Here is a 17,409-nt window from a genome sequence, read left to right as displayed (position 1 = left end):
AATTTATCAATCTACTAATCTACCAATCTAAACCACCACAATATGGCACCAAAGGCCTCCCTGGGACAACCTGTCAAGTTTCATCTTCTGTCTCTGGGGCAGTAGTAATACTGAAAAGGCCCCCACTGTGATTTTTTCCTTCCTTTCTGTTGTGACTTTTACTGTCCCCCTTGTGTAGAATGCCCTGCCCTCTCTACTCCATAGTGAGCTTGTGTTTCTTGAAGACTCCACTGAGGCTGTTCTTGCTCTGGAAAACCTCCCTCTTTGCACCTGGGTTAGGCCACTTCAGCAGTCTGCACACAGCCCTCACGGTACTCCGGCCTTACCTCTGCATGCAGCCCTCACGGTACTCCGGCCTTACCTCTGCAGCCCTCATGGTACTCCAGCCTTACCTCTGCAGCCCTCACGGTACTCCAGCCTTACCTCTGCAGCCTCTGTTTACTCCCAGGCCATGCTCTTGAAGAGCAAACACAGTCCCTTGCATCTCTGTATCTGAGGGCCTCAGAAACTCCCACCAGTGGCCAATGCATGCTAGGCACTCAGCACTATTGGGCTGCTGTTTCCATGTCTCCTCCTGCTCTATTGCTCTGCACTCTGCTTCCGCCACCTCTCTGCTGCATTATGGTTTAGTTCAGAAGTTTCCCCCTCCAGAGGCTCAATGAATGCTTGGCCCTCATGTGGTGTGCTATTTGGAGAGGTTTTGAAAACTTTAAGGTCTGGCTAGCAGAAGTAAGTCACCAGGGGAATTTCCTTGGTGTTATACCTTGTCCCGGACCCCTCTCTGCTTCCTGTCTTCCATTAAGTGCGTAGCCTCTGTCACATTTCCATTGCTGTGACACTTTGCCTCACCACAAGTCCATGATTAATAAAGCCGAGGACTGTGGATTGACCCCTCTGAAACTGTGAGCCAAAATAACTCTCGTTTTAAGTTAGTTGTTTGACCACTTCTGTCAGAGCAACAAACAGTTCTATCAAATGGGTAACAGACGCCACAAACAAGTCCCTCATTGTCACCTTTATAACATGCTTTTCCTCCTGTATTCTTACCATTACTTTTCAAGTCAGCAACCTGAGTGTAGTTTAGACTGCCTGCCTTCCTGAGTCTGCTGCATCAGGGTTCCCTCTAGCCTCTCCTCCCTGTTTCCTCATTACCGCCCCCTGGCAGACTGTACCAGTCTTCCTGCCCCTGGGCTCCCCACCCCTGGATTTCATCCTCCACACTCCTGCCAGAGTTATTTTTGTCAGAGAAACATCTGATTGTGTCACTTCCCCCACTTAATGATCTTCTCTGGCTTCCCACTGCCTTCAGGAGAAGTCCAAACACTTTAATGCAGTACACAAAGTCCTTGGGGAGCCAGCCCTCCCCTGAGTTTCCAGCTGTATCTCGTGCCGCTGACCCAGACATACTAAACTCTTGATGCAGGTCCTGTTTTCTTGTATCTCCCTGCCTTTGGATGTCTACTGCCCTTTAAAAAACCCTTTCCTTTTGCATCTGCCTGAAAAAGGCCTCTTTGCCCCTTAAGACTCAGTCCAAGCACTGTGTCACTGGGAGAACTTCCAAAAATTCCCACAGATCCCACAGCTGCAGCCGAGACTCGAGTGTCTTTCTGTCTGTGCTTCCCTTGGACCATCTCCCCATGGTGACCGTCACATTATGATAGCATGTTAGTTTACGTTTCAGTCTTTGCCAGCCAACCAGGAGCTTCTGGCAGTGAAAGATAACCTAACCAACATGTCCTATATGTATTCTAGTATCTGGCATCACTGTCTGGAACATAAACACAGCAACCTAATTTTTTTTAATAATGTAAGTGTATGCCTCTTTGACTTGACAAATGTTGATCACTGCCTAGCAGCCTATGCCTGGTAAAAATCCCAGGTCACTAATAGATTGCCCAGGACATTGTAGGTATGCAATAAGTACTGAATGACTGACTGAAGCCAAGCAGAGGCAGCTCCTTCATGACCTCCTAGCCTTGGTTAGAGCTGCTTGGCATTACTGCTGGCTACCACTAGGCATCCTCTCCCTCTCCCAGAACACTGGTGCAATAGACTATCTACATGACCATCCCTCTTCTAGACTGGGATGCCCTTGATGATGGAATTTTGTCTGCTCGACTCTCTTTAAAATCACGAACACGGTGGCCACTATGCAAAGGATGTTCAGGAAGCATTCACTGAATGAATAAATGGATGAAAAGTCTTACGGGGTCTCTAGAAACAGGTGCGTTACACTTTTGCTAAAAGCTAGGAAGACCAGTGGCAATATTTTGGTTCAGCAGAAGAAATGTTTTCTTAACTTTGAAAGTGACTTGAACATCAAGTGGGTTGTTGTAGGGGTGGGGTGGGAGAGGGGCAAACTCCTGGTGATGTGGTAACCAAGAAGTTGTTGGGAGAGCACTTGGCAGTGACATAAAGCTGGGTGTTTCAACAGCAGATAGGGTCATGGTCGGAAGTTGTCATGGTGATAGTAGGGGACAGGTGGGCTTCCTTCTAAATGGAACAGTCATCAATCCCTGCAGTGGTACCTGTGCCCTGGACTACTGCTTTGCCATCTTCCATCATTCTCGGCCAGCCTAGGCTCATTTGGTTGCTCCTGCCTCACAACCGTCTCTTGAGTGGGATGATGCGTGGCACACAGCAGGAGCAGAGTGGCTGTCTGATTACCTGGATCTGATTAGTCAGATACCAAACCTCATTCCTCATGTTCACGGACAAGGTTTGGCTTATACTATTCATTAATGATTCATATGGTAGCCCTCATACACAGCAGGCAAGGTCACAAACAAGGCACTTAGAAAGGAAAACCAACATGGGCCTTGTGTTCCAGGACTTTACAGTGTAGCAGGACAGTGATGCTGTGGGCCTTGTGTTCCAGGACTTTACAGTGTAGCAGGACAGTGACGCCGTGAATACAGAAAGGATAGCACAGGTCGAGCACAGGCCTGTAAATACCCACGGAAGGCTAAACAGCTATGCATGGTGCTTGGGTTAGCATGTGGTCAGCAAGTGCTCTTTCACTATCCCCCAGCCCAGGTGTCCATATCTCCATCCCTGGACTCTATTTTAGTGTGACGCGTGTGGCAAGAACTCTGTGTGTGATTATGTTAACGGTCTTGAGATGGGGAGATTATTTTGCATTATCCAGGTGGGTCCTAAAGTCAATCAAAAGCATCGTTAAGGAGGAAGGCAGAGGGGGATTCAACATGGGACAGAAGCGGAGTGAGAGAACTAAGCAAAGAGGCTGCATTAGTGGCACTGGTGATGGGGAAAGAGGCTGGGGAAAAGAATAGTTCGAGTACCTAGCACAGGCAGGGAAGCAGGCTTTTCCCCTGACCCAGAGAGGAGTCAGACACTGGGCTCCAAACCTGTGTGAGGATAAGTTACGGTGGCTTTCAGCCAGGACCCTGGCCGTGATTTGTTAAAGCAGTGATGGGAAACTAATATTCAAGAAACATTTTTGAATGGTTGATATTCTTTTACAGTTCCATAAAAGAGATAAAGACACAGAAATTCCCTACAAAGCGGAAAAAGCCTAAAAGCCTTGAAAACGCTCCAAGGAGCCTTGGCTCATTTTCCCCTTGCTTTGCTTTCTCCCTGACTTGGGCCACCTTGGGGAGTGGCAATGCCATTTACCGCTTGTCCAAGGCGTGTTGAAAGCTGTTAGTCTCCTGTTGTCACACTGGAACTCTATATGGGGGACATAGCCAGGGCTGTCAATTGCTGAAGTGCAGTCCCCTGCAGCCCTCCTGCATGTCATACAGAGGAGAGAGGGCCTCCTCATGGAATTCTGACAGCAATCAGAAGCCGCTTTAAACTGTAGTCCTTTACTGTATATTGTTTTGTGTTCTTTTATAATCATAGCATATATTGGAGTCTTAGCGCCAATCTCTTAAAATCTTTAATGGTAGTGATATTATGTCTCTGAATTTTTCAGGATACTAGACATTCCCAGAGTAGTTCAGAGCCAGGTGGTAGTGGCACACACCTTTAATCCTAGCACTCAGGAGGCAGAGGCAGAGGCAGGCAGATGTCTGTGACTTTGAGGCCAGCCTGGTCTACAGAGTGAGTTCCAGGACAGCTAGGGCTACACAGAGAAACCCTGTCTAGAAAAACCAACAGACTAACCAACCAACCAAACATCAGCCATCTGGGTAGGGGAAGGCAAGGCGTGTTTCCTTGTGCTTCCTCTTCAGGCCATAAACAGCTAGGTGAACCTGTCTGTCTAGCTCTACCGATTACTGACTGGGATATTACCATGGCCATGCTCATATTTGATACAGTCAATGAACACAGAACAATGAGACTATGTGCTTTCTACCTTCTACTTTCAATGGCCAAAGATTACTAAAAACTTAAGAAATTGTATAGTAGACAACATATATTAAACATGTATGTATATGTGTCTATACACACATATAAGCAAAAATATACTACAACAGTGTCAAAGTCTTAGAAAGTAGCTCAGTGGTAGTGTACTTGCCTGGAATGTGGGTTTCATCCTCAGCACTGGGGAAAAGGGAGCAAAAATAATTAATTCTGCTACAGAGTAGGAGGAATACCAAGAACACCACGAAGGTGACAGTTAAACTGTTCCTCAAAGGAGAAGCAGCTTTCCAGGAGAAGAGGTGTGGTGGGTATTCTAGAAAAGCGTGGGAAAGCTCGGGAGTTGTAAAAGGAAGAATGAGTGAGGGCAGGGAAGGGCTGGGGGCTTGGTGGGGAGGAGTAAGTCTAGGCTGTGAGGCTGAGCGCAGGAGTGTCTGGACTTGTACGTTATATGCAAAGGGCAACTGATATGCCTAGTTTATATATAATACATGCGAAGTACACCTCCACATTGAAAATCTGCAATGCAAAGAGGATGTGTTTGTTACGGAATTATTACACAAAGAACTAAAAATGGGGGTCTGGAAAGATGGCTCAGCGGTTAAGAGCACTGACTGCTCCTCCAGGGGAAATGGGTTCATTCCCAGCACCCACATGGCAGCTCACAACTGTCGGTAACTCCAGGATCCAACACCCTCTTACAGGCAACATACAGGCAAAACACCAATAAGGAACTAAAAAACAATGATCAATATTAAGGGATGGTGTGTAAAAATAAATATGTGTACACACACACACACACACACACACACACACGTTTCAGTTTGGTTTTTCAAGACAGGGTTTCTCTATGTAGCCTTGGCTGTCCTGGAACTCACTTTGTAGACCAGGCTGGCCTTGAACTCACAGAGATCTGCCTGCCTCTGCCTCCAGAGAGCTGGGATTAAAGGCATGTGCCACTGCCACCTGGCATGTAATTATATTTTAATTAAATAAACAAAAGAAAACAGGGAAAACCCCTCAGTTGTATAGCCCAGTGTGATAGTACATATCCTAGCACTCAGGAGACTAGGGCAGGAGGAGGCCTGTGCATCTGAGGCCAACCCGAGACACAGTGAAACCCTGTGTCTCAGAAATGCCAATAATGATAACAAACAAAACGAGTTTTATGAAACATGTGAACTGGGGGTTGGAGAGATGACTCTGTGGTTAAGAGCACTTGTTGCTTGTGCAGAGGACCTCAGTTCAATTCCAGCACCCACATGGTGTCTCACAACCATCTGTAGCTACAGTTCCAAGGGATTTAATGCCTCCTCCTAACTTCTGAGGACACCAGGCATGCACACTGTACACATACATGCATGCAGGGACAACAATCATATACATATTATAAATCTAGAAGAATAAAAATGTGAATTTGACAATTGCAGTGCCAACTCTGTTTTCTTATTCTTTTCTTCCATTGATTAGAAGCAACCCAAATGCTGATTCTTCAAGAAACAAATCATTATCCTTCCTGGACTAAAAATACACAGTGGGTCCACTATGAGAGCAGCTAGTTCTGATCCTCTTTTTTTAGAAAACAGCTCTACTGCTTACCCACACAACCAATTTTAAAAGATTCTTACCATCATGCAGAAAAGCTCTCCACTCCTCAGCAGTCACTACTCTCTGTCTCTTCCAGTACCCAACACTGCCCTGGGTGCCAGGATAGATGTATCTCTTGTGGATAATTCATACACACAGAGCCTATAATTTGTAGTCTTTCTGGTTAGCTTCTTCTTAACACAGTGTTTTCTACCACTGAGCGATGGCTCTTGCCCCTCATTCCTTGACTGCGAAACAAATACCCCACTGTGTGAATATAGCTCATTATGTTCATGCATTTGCCAGTTAATGTGTATTTGAGCTGTTTCCACATTTTGGCCAAATTGAACACTGGCATATAAACTGCATGGACATCTATCTTTTGTGCTTACAGTGAGAGGTGGGGTGGGAGAAGAGACCCTTTTAAGAATATCATTTCTGGGTCATATGATAAATCTATATTTAATAGTTCTCTTTTTTTTCAGACAGGGTTTCACTGTGTAACAGTTCTGGAACTCACTCTGTAGACGAGGTTGACCTCAAACTCACAGAGATCCACCTGCCTGAATGCTGGAATTAAAGGCATGTGCTACCACCGCTTGGCCAATAATCTGTATTTAACTTTGGCAGGACTACCAAACTGTTTTCCAAGTGCCAAACTATTTTAGAGCCACTCATTCATATATGAGGGTTCCAACTTCTCCATGCTCCCGTGAATGCCTGTCGATATTTTTTTTCAATTGCAACTACCCTACTGGGTATGAAGAAGTGCATTTCTCTAATGACTTACTATGTCAAACATCTTTTATGCCACTATTGGTGATCTGCATGTCATCTTTGGAAAAGCATCTATTCATATCCTTTGTAGATGTTTCAACTATTCTTTTTATTCTTAAATTGTATCAGTTATGTATAATTTTCTTGGCTATAAGAACTTGCAAATGTTTTCTCCTACCCCCACTATATTGATTATCTTTCTACTTATTTAAAGATATCATTTGTAGTCCAAAAGTTTTTCTTCTGCTCTTGAGATAGAGTATCTTTCTGTGGTCCAGGCAGGTATTGAACTGGAAATCCTCCTGACTCAGCATCTCAGAGCTAGGACTACAGGCCCATATTACCATGGCCATCAAAATTTGTTATTCATTTATGATATTAAGGATTGAATCCAGGGCCTTGCATGTGCTGGGAAAATGCTCTACCACTGAGCTATATATAAGCCTGTCTTTTATTTTTTCAGGTAGGGTCTTGCTAAGTTGCAGCTTGAATTACAAGTCTGCGCCACTATACATGGCAATCTTTTTCTTTTGCTAGTTGTAGAGTATTGTTTGTTTGTTTGTTTTGGTGTTCTGAGAAACCACTTTCCCTCCCAAGGTCATGCAGATTTATTCCTAAGTTATTTGCAGAGAGTCTTAGGTTTGGGTCTTAGGTCTTTGATTTATTTCAAGTTAACTTTAATATAAAGTGTAAATTAAGATTCAACATCATTCTTTTTCAAGTGATATCTAGTTATTCTAGCATTATATGTTCAAGAGACATTAATTTTCTTCGTTTAATGGTCTCAATACCATGACAAATATCAAATGACCATGGATATGTGTTTGTTTGCTTTTCTGGTAGACATTGAACCCAGAATCTTCCGCATGTTATTCAAGTATTCTACATCTGAGCTGTTTACCTGGCCATGTATAGGTTTCTTTTATTGTTTTGAGACGGGGCCTTGGTAAGTAGTCAGGCTGGTTTGCAGTTTCTTATCTAGCCTAGGCTAGCCTGGAATTCACTATGTAGCCCAGGCAGTTCTCAAGTCTAATCTTCCTGCCGCAGCCTCCTGAGCACTGGAGTGAGAGGAGTGTACCAACACACCTAGGTGAGGTTTGTGCAACTCTTTTCCCCTCCATTCATATGCCAGCGGCAGGCTGCTCTTATTACTGCAGTGTGCAGTCTTTCACCTTTGTTCTTTTCAGGACCATCTTAAATATTCTGCATCCTCTGTAAGCCCACATGCATTTTAAGATCATGCTAATTTTTGGAAGGAAGACCAGGATTCACTGCTAACCAGTTAAAGAAAAGATAAACCAATTATCTAAAATGTCTTCCAGAAGGTGGAAGCAACAAAGGAAATACATCCCAGCTCATTCATGAGGTCAGTATTATTATCCTGGTAACACAAAGACATCACACAAAAAGAAAAAACAAACCAAAACCACAGACTGACGTCCCTTACAGACATAAAAATCCTCAACAAGTATTGGGAGATGATTATATTCCTTAAGCAAGTGGGATGTATCCCAGGAAAGTGTTTGGTTTAACATCTGCAAAACAACAAAATTTACCATTTCAATAGCATCAAGGACGGAAACCAAGTCATCATTTCAGTAGATCCAGAAAAAGCATTTGACAAAATGCAATCCAATCCACATTACAAATACTCATTAGGAGTGGGATATATCCTTAGCTAGGTAAGAGGAACCTACAAAACTCGCATCTAGCATCGTACTTAAGACAACGGAAGACTGGGTACTTTCTTCACAGGACAGGGCAGACCAAGGATGCCCGCACTCACCACTTCTGCTCAAGACTGCCCTGTTGGATCTAGCCAGGTAATTAAACAAGAAAAAGAAAACCAGGGCCAGCAAGATGGCTCAGCAGGTGCAGACATGTGTTGCCAGGTCTGATGACCTGAGTTCAACCCCTGGGTCCCACTAAGTAGAAGAAGACCAACTCCCACAAGTTGTCCCCTAGTCTCCATATGAATGTGGCAGCATACCCCCCGAAAGAATATATGTAAAAAATTAAACCCCAAAAGCTCAGCGTATTTCTGTACAGTAGCAAGAGTAAACTCAGAAAATCCTATTTACAATAGTGCCAAAAGAATAAAATCCATGGGTCTACATCTTAAAAAGGGAAAGGATATAATATAAAAATTGCAAATGTTGAAACTATAATCCAAATAAATGAGGGAAAGTTATAATTCCTGAATGCACATTCTCAAATGGCCTGCCCTTGCAGTTAGCGATGGTGGTTCCAGAACTTGGTGGATGTCGATTATGATCTGAAAAGATAGAGAGAATTGCCGCTGCTTTCTCTGCTGCGGAGGATGCCCTTTTAGGAGTGCATGCACATCAGACGTTTCGGGTGCTTAGCTGTAATTAATGAGCTAGAAGCCCTGTAACCCTTTTAATATTCTGTCTACCATTTTCTACAGAACTGCAGTTGTTGAACCTCCTGTGAATTTCCATGGCTGTTGCCAGGTCAGGACAAAGCCACTTTCCTAGCTGTAGCCGTGGCATTGGAGAGAACCCCCACCCCATCCAAGGTTGTGCTTAATAAGGTGCACTCGCATTTTCAAACAAGGTACATTTTATTCCGTTTACTTCCAGTAGCAGCTGATCAAACCTCTTACGCTGTTCTGGGAATATGGTATTGGTACTTCTATTGTTGCTTCATTAAATGATGCCATTTGTGCCATTATGGGTAATTTCTGCTTGAGAGCAGGAATGGTTACAAGAGATCAGCAGCGGGGGAAAACTCAACTGATTGGTCAGGGGTGAGGCGTACCAGAGATGGAAAGTAAGATGGCTTTCCCAGAAATTAGCAACGGCCAATTTTTCTCTGTTATTTGCTCTTTTAAAAACATCCTTTGCCCATCTAATTCTAATATGTAGTGCCTGGCTCTTCTCTCTAGATAGTGCTTGCTATCCTGCTTTTATGCTTTCTCTTACACGCACATCCACACAGCTCGTGTGGCATTACACAAAACACGGAAACCAAACTCCCTGAAATCCTTTCTTTAGTTTATGTGAGTGTATAGACTAGTTATTTGATGTCTGCATTTTCCAAGTAGTAATACCAAGATAAGCTTCGCGGTAGATGTGTTGCTGAAGAATCATGCGATAGCTGATGTTGTCAATCAATCTTGAACTAGTCAGGGATGTTAAGTTAAGGTAGTCAGTAGGGGCGTGCAGTCACAACCACGAGTCCCTCTATAAAATGAAGGTTTTCGACCATATTTTTGTATCTATCCTTTGGCAAGCAGCACATCATTTTATTTCCAGAATTTTCTTAAGTTGAAGCACACCTGCACTTGGTCTTTAAAGACAGTGCCAAACCACCATCGGAGCATAACTGCTTGATTTCCTAGCTACCAGGTATAAGGGTTTAGAGAATGGGGCTGGGTGTGGTAGTGCATGTCTTAAAATTTTTAATTAATTTTTTCATACAATATATTTTGATCATATTATTTCCTTTCCCCCAACTCCTCCTAGCAATTCCTGCCATGTCTACTCATCAATCTTCATATTCTTACTATGGATACTGCATCTTACTGGTGGATACTATATTATCCTTGTCTCTTGAAACAGCTATGCCATAATAAGCTTTATTGTTTTTGTTCGATGAACTGAGAGTAATCATTGTTTCCTGCATAATAAATATTTTCCCCACGGTAAGGCACAACAGCCATAAAAACAAAACAAAACAAAATATTAAAATCAAAACAAACAACCCAGTAAGACAAAAATACACCAAAATATACACAAAAAACCATGAAGTCCATTTTGGGTTGGCCAACATTCCTGGGCCTGCCCTGGAGTGTGGTTGATGGGTCCAACGGCACCGCATTGGAGAAAACGGCCTTTCCCTTGCCCAGAAGATACCAACTGCAAACAGTTTCTTGGTGAGTGGTGGGACTTTGTGTCCACTCCCCCTTTCCAGTGCTGGGACTTCGCTTTACACCTGTGCAGGTCTTGTGTGCGCTGTCACACCTCTAAACCCAGCACTCAGAAGGCAGAGGCTGCTGGATCTCTGTGCGTTCAAGGCCAGCCTGGTCTACAAAGTGAGTTCCAGGACAGTCAAGGCTACATACAGAGACCCTGTCTTACACACCCACCCTGCCCCCTCAAGATCTATAGAAGGAAAGATAAGGGAATGTATCGTTGTAAGGAAGGAATGGTTAATATATTAAAAATTCCAGTGTTTCCATATCTAATGTCCAAACCTTGCTGTGCTATTTTCTAAGGACTCTTTCCTGACCCCTCTTCACTACCCCTGCAGGGCAGTTGACATGGCTGTCAAATGCACAGCAGTGTGGGAACTGACTCAATGGCTTTTACAGATCAGGTTTTAATATTTACAACTGATTGTTTCCTCTACCAAAGGCAAATGAAAAACCAGAGCTCGCTCTGTTACTTTAGTTCCCATTTATGCTCAGCAAGCCTTAGAGGTGTACATGTTCTACAAACGTAAGCTAGAAACCGGGATAGGAACCAAGAAACCTAGGTCTCTGCTTCGTTTGCTTTTCTACCATAAAATTCCTAATCTAACTTACTGCCTTCAACACAAATGTCAGCACAATATATCTAAAAGGCATTTATAAAAATAAAAATAATACCTATTCTAATTATATACTTCATATTTTTCTTTCAATAAGACCCCAATTCTGATTTAATACAGCTAGATAATCAGTTATGTGCACACCTGCTTCTTACCACACAAAATATGCATGTACACAAAACGCATGCACCTGATCATGGGAAATCAGAAATTAGTCCCACATAGTGGATTTTCTTTTAACCACCCACTTGACATTTATAGTCCACTTTAAGGGCTCCGAGCCTAGAATTGGCAGCTCTAGGAACAGTGAGATCAGTCTGTCTACAGTTGTTCCCAACCTTTTTTGGCTCTGGTACACCTACACTTGCTTCCAAAAATATACCCCACAGTCTGGTGCTCAATGGAATGAAAATCTTCCCTGAGCTATTAGAATATAAAACAGAGTAGGCAATGGCCATAGTTCTGCACTTCCGGGTACTCAACAACACAGTGAGGCAAAGTAGCGTGGAAAGGCACACCACTGGCCCAGCACCTGCACAAAGAGGATTTTCGGCTGTTTGGCTTTTCCCCCAGCTATTTTACAGCAGACTTACATTTATCAGTCTACACCCACCGGCTTGACCTTCCTTAAAACTGAGGATCTAGTTTTAGAGAGATGGCTGGCCAAGGGAAATGGTGTGGCCAGTAGTGTCATTCAAGCATATGAAAACTAATGGATTTATACAAGGATGAAAATCATGGTTTGGCCTTTATCTGTAATATATTGTAACTGCCCGAGTTACAGATAATGCCTGGAAGAAAACCAATTTTTAATCAGAAATAAAAAAATGCAATTGAGGACATAACACAGATAAATCATTTAATCTCAGACCTGCGTTCAATATTGAGCCTATTCCAAGTTGCACCTAATAAGAGTCAAAGATCCTTTATTAATCTGAGCATTCAGAAACGTCCATAAAATTTTTTTCTTGGGAGTTAAATCCCAACGATTTATGTCATAATTCATGTGATTAGCATGCATTTCTTAAGTTTTCTTAAATTTTGCTATTGCTTATTATAAAATTTCTTTGCTTTTGAGGGCAAACAGAAGTCTTTGAAGTTAATTGACATCACTTTCTTTATGGATATAAATACACCTTCTAATAAGTTTACTGCAAGAGAGTTCTGGTCAGGACATTAAAAATAAGCATTTAGCAACCTCCACAATATTGCTGTGATCAGTGGTTCTCAACTTTCTGAATGTTGAAACCCTTTAATAGAGTTCCTCACATTGTGGTGACCCCAACCATAAAATTATTTCATTACTACCCCATAACTGTAATTTTGCTACTGTTATGAATTATAATGTAGATATGTGATCTGTAGGCTATCTGATAGGAGACTCCTGTGAAAGGGTCCCCAACCCCCAGGTTGAGAACTGCCGACCTACATTAAATGGTCATATCTCTTACAAAGAAGAATATATTGGACAGAGCCACGTGTTGTCCCACAGCTTTCCCTAACATAATATTCTGCTCTAACTTGCCTTCAATATTCCCTATATTATCAGTAAGATAAAACTCAGCTTTGATGAGAGCGGGGGAGATGGCTCAGAGTTTAAGAGCACTGGCTGCTCTTTCAGAAGACTCGGGTCCAATTCTCAGCACCCACATGACAGCTCACAATTATCTGTAACTCCAGTACTGGGGGGTGGGAGGGGGAATCTGATGCCATCTTCTGGTCTTTTCAGGTACTGCATGTATGTGATGCACAAAAATATGCAGGCAAAATATGAATAGACATAAAATAAAAATAAAAGCCCAATAGCAAAGAAGTATGTCTTTACTCTAAGTGCTCAGGAAGCAGAGGCAAGTGGATCTCTGAGTTTGAGGCCAGCCTGGTCTACAGAGGGAGTTCCAGGACAGCCAGGGCTGTTATACAGAGAAACCCTATCTCAAACCCCCCTCACCACCAAAAAAATAGAAAAGAAAACAAGGGTTCTTACTATTCTGACATTAGAAAATATAGAAAGTAAACGATCAACAAATTAGAAATATATATTTTGAATATGCATCTACAGTTTCCATTTAACTTTCCTGAGACAAGGCGGTAGCATGAGTCTGCAGACTGTGGATAACGGAAAGGCTTTCTCTAGAGAGAACACCGGATTTACAAATCACAGACTGAAGGATATTCACCCTCCTTTTGCAAGGAGCAGTTTCAGGAACTGCTCCGAATTAAAATAAAAAGAGGTGCTAAGAGAAAAAAAAAGAAAAGAATAGTTGTATTTCTTGTTCTCCTTGAAAATATTCCATTAAATAGACTATGTCATAGATAAAAATATTTGTACTTCTGAAAACTGAAAATCATGAAAACAAAGTATGCGATGCATTGGCAGCCAAGAAGAGCCTGGGCAGTCCTGATGACGCCCAGGGGTCCTGGGTGCGCTCCTAGCAGGAAAGAAAAGGGCACGAGGGAAGACGAGCTGCGATCTGAATCAGCGCCTGATCGCAGCTCACACAGATGCATTAGTGTGATTCCTTTGCTGGACCAAGTGTGCTGTCATGCTTGTGTCAAGCATGTGACAAGCAAAGGAAACTGTGGCGTGTTCAGGAAGTCTGTAGTAGCTGTTCATTTTTAAAATAATATTTTTTCTAGTAAGTCAAGTTTATTAAAAAGTTCTATTTCTTAGCCCAATTGAAATTATTCTATTAATAAAAAAATCCACAATACTGAGGGCTTAACTCATAGGCCTAGATTAAGGGCAGTAAAAGACTTCAACCATGAGTTGCCAACAGCTCACGGACTCTACATTCCTCAGGAATCCAGCTCGGCCACAAATCCAGAAACTGAAATCCTTTCCGCAAATTTCAATGGGATCAATGATTATAAAGACAATAAAGCAGGCTGTTAAACTTTGCTCATCCCAAACAACTCTCTAGCCCTAAAGCGCACAGCAGGCTTCTCAAGCAATGCAATCTCTGTGTGCAGAAGTAGAGCTAATAATTTCCACGGACTCAAACAAGCTCAGGGAGTCAGGGCCTTTATCAGCTGTCTGCCCTTGCAGGGGGAGGGCGTGCACAGGTCAGCCCAGCTTTAAAGACTCTCGGCCCAAGTACCCAATTTACCCAATGGTCTGACACTAGCATTTTTGCAAGTAAACAAACTCCATGACCATTGCTCTTCTTGCCTAATGATTCTTTAAGAACAAAGTTCCACAAATAGCATATCTACCGGTAGCTTAGGAACTGATGCATGAATCCTCAAGGGACATTCTGGCCACAGTAATTAGTAAATTAGTAATTAGTAAAACAGATTTCAAGGTGACAATGTGTTGATTCCAAACAGTCATACTTCCATTAAAATTATAACTATTTATTAAAGACACATGAAAGAAATCAGTTCAGGAGAAGACTAAACTGATGAAAGAACGCAGATGAAGATGGGATGGACACATAGAAAAGCCAATGCCTGGAGTATGAGTTCATCGAGAACACTCTTGCTGAACCTTGCACTCCCTCTAGTGGTTCCTTCATTCAAATGCAACACTTATATAACAGCTCAGCGGGTTAATGTTTCATGAAATCAACTACACTCCGACTGCTTATCTAACTTTGGGATAATCTCTCTAATCTCTCTCTCACCCCTGCCCCTCTCCCCAACCTCAACCTCCCTTTCCTCCCCTCCCCACTCTTTCTGTTCTGATAATTTCATTCAGTCTGTTAAGAGATTACCATTGATTCAGTCAACATATACTGAGAGCCTACGATGATAAAGCATTTGCTAATCTTACCAGTTTAATCACTTTATTTTCTATTTCCTAAACATTGACAATCAATAACTTGACTGGTAGCACTCGCACCCATGGCTGGAAATTCGTATTTCCTCCTTTTCTTTCTGCCGTCTATTCCAACTTTCACGCTCATTTGTCTCTGCAAACATTTTCACTGGGGATTTGCTATATGCTAGATACAGTTCTAGGCAGTGGAGCTACAGGCACGAATAGAAAGGCCACACAGAGAAAATGCTATGAGAGGACCTTAAGGGAATGAGGTGGCATTCTTTGAATGAGGAGGAAGTGGGGACAGCAATGGGAAAGGCCTGGGGCTAGCACAAGGAGTCAAGTGGCTAGACAACACTGAAGGAAGGAAGAGATGAATAGTTTTACCAAGGAACGGAGACAGGAGTATTTGGTAGGGATGAACAGACCACAGCATGATGGGCTTTTTTTTTGCTTTTACTCTTCATCAAACAGGGAGGCAGCCAGCCAATGCAGCAGAGGAATGATGGAATCTAACTTATTTTGTAAAAGGGTCACTGTGGCCGTCCTGAGAACACACAAAAGGGACACAGCTAGAAGCAAGAACACTAGCTGGGGAGCTGCTGCAATAAACCAAGAGAAATGTTAGTAGCTGGCATGAGGGATGTCAGGCAGGAGGTAGAAGGACATGACAGATTCTGGACATCTGAAGACAGAATTACTTTCCTTTGAAAAATCATCTAAGAGATTGGATGTGAATCATGAATAGAAAGAGTCAAGAATGACTCCAACATATTTGGCTTCTATGGCCTCAAGAATGGCGTAGTTTTATTTTGAACATACTGAGTTCAGGATGTCAACTCGATACCCAACAATCAACTTACACTTGACCATTCTCTATCCTAGGCAGTCACTTTTGAGGGGCAGGGGACTCCCTTAGCTTAGGGTTCCCCTTGGAGCACTTTGCCGGTTATCTCAGCACAGTACAGGGGGTTTCTCTTCAGTAGTTCTGATCTAGTCATATTACTCATTCCTGCTGCCTTCGCAGCACCAACCTGTCAAACTAACTAACTAGGACATTATCTTTCAACTCAGCTTCTCTACAGCTTTCGGGATTCGGGCAGAATGAAGGCAGATACTTGGCCAGAGTATCACACAAATGCACTCTATCTGGGTTACAGATAGTCTTTGTTCCCCTCGGAATCTTCATGAACCAGCCCTTCACAGAACACATTTCTCTTAGCATGCTTGTGTTCCAAGTTACCGGAACAGCCCATTAAGTTCTACTTCCGGCATTGAACAGCCTTTCTAAACCCAAAGCACCGGACGTGTCCACATTCCAGCCACAAACAGTTGCAAAGGCCCAAGGACCAAGCAGTCAGGTTTATCCCAGCCACGAAGCATGTCCTGGTACCAATTTCTGCCTTAGTTCCTTTTCCCGATGCTGTGATAAAATCCTCTGACAAAAGCAACAAAAAGGGAAGGAGGTGGTTATTTTAGCTTAATTCCAGGTCACAGACCATCATGGCATCAGGAGCTTGAAGCATCTAGTCTCCTTACATCCTATCAGAAGAGGGATGAACACATGGCTGCTTCCTAGTTCCTGTTCTCCAGGTAACAGTCCAAGATCCTCTGGGAATGTTCTGTTCACAGGTAAGAGAGGTCTTTCTACGTCAATTAATGTAACCAAGATAACCTCACACAGGCATGTCAGAAGCCCATCTATCTCCCGGACGAGTCTACTTCCTGTCAAACTGATAAGGTGTTACAACGTTAACCATTACAGCACCTCTTTATTTTGATGGTAAGTATGTATGCATGCATGTGTGTGGACAACACGTATGGAGGTCCAAGGTTGATATCTGAAGTTTTCCTCATTCTCCTCCGCCTTACTCACTGAAGCATGGTTTCTAAATTGAACCCAGGAGCTCACTGATACAAGCTAGCCAGCTTGCTCTGCGGATCCTGTCTCTACCTTCTGAGCCCTAGAATTACAAGCAGGCTGCCACCTTCACAATTTATTTCCATGGATTCTGAGGATCTAAACCTTGATCCTCAGTATCTTCATGTTTTGACACCAAGTGCTTTATCCACTGAGCCATTAGCTTCAATGTGCTTTTAGATCACTGTTTCCAGATTCAGCTGAAAACAACATTTTCCACCTACTTGGGCAAGGAACTCGATATTTTTGCCATTCCCCTTTTTTTATGCTCAGCAGCCAATTAATCACCAAGGGTTGTTTATTTGTTTGCTAAATAATGCAGGCTCGTGTCACCCTTATGGCAATCTTCCTGCCTCATTCCCCACATACTGGGAGGATAAGCATGTGCCAAGGAGACTGGCTCTGTCACTGAGTTCTGCTGGTGACACCGACAAGACCGCTCCAGGACTCTCTCTCCTTTTCACATCTGTTGTTGCTATCCTTG

The 17,409-nt window shown here is 43.0% G+C and overlaps 1 protein-coding gene across 2 annotated transcripts in view; it reads right to left on the bottom strand.

The window, feature by feature from the left end:
- The window catches only part of Hdac8 (histone deacetylase 8), a 264,674-nt gene that overhangs the window by 224,072 nt on the left and 23,193 nt on the right, over positions 1-17,409 (bottom strand). The gene's annotated exons all lie outside the window — the stretch shown is intronic.

The sequence above is a fragment of the Microtus oregoni genome, unplaced genomic scaffold (genome assembly GCF_018167655.1).
Source record: "Microtus oregoni isolate MIOR12 unplaced genomic scaffold, Mior012 000097F_ref0000449, whole genome shotgun sequence".
Lineage (NCBI taxonomy): Eukaryota > Metazoa > Chordata > Mammalia > Rodentia > Cricetidae > Microtus > Microtus oregoni.
The sequence above is the reverse complement of the archived record's forward strand: the minus strand, read 5'-3'. Positions and strand labels throughout refer to the sequence as shown.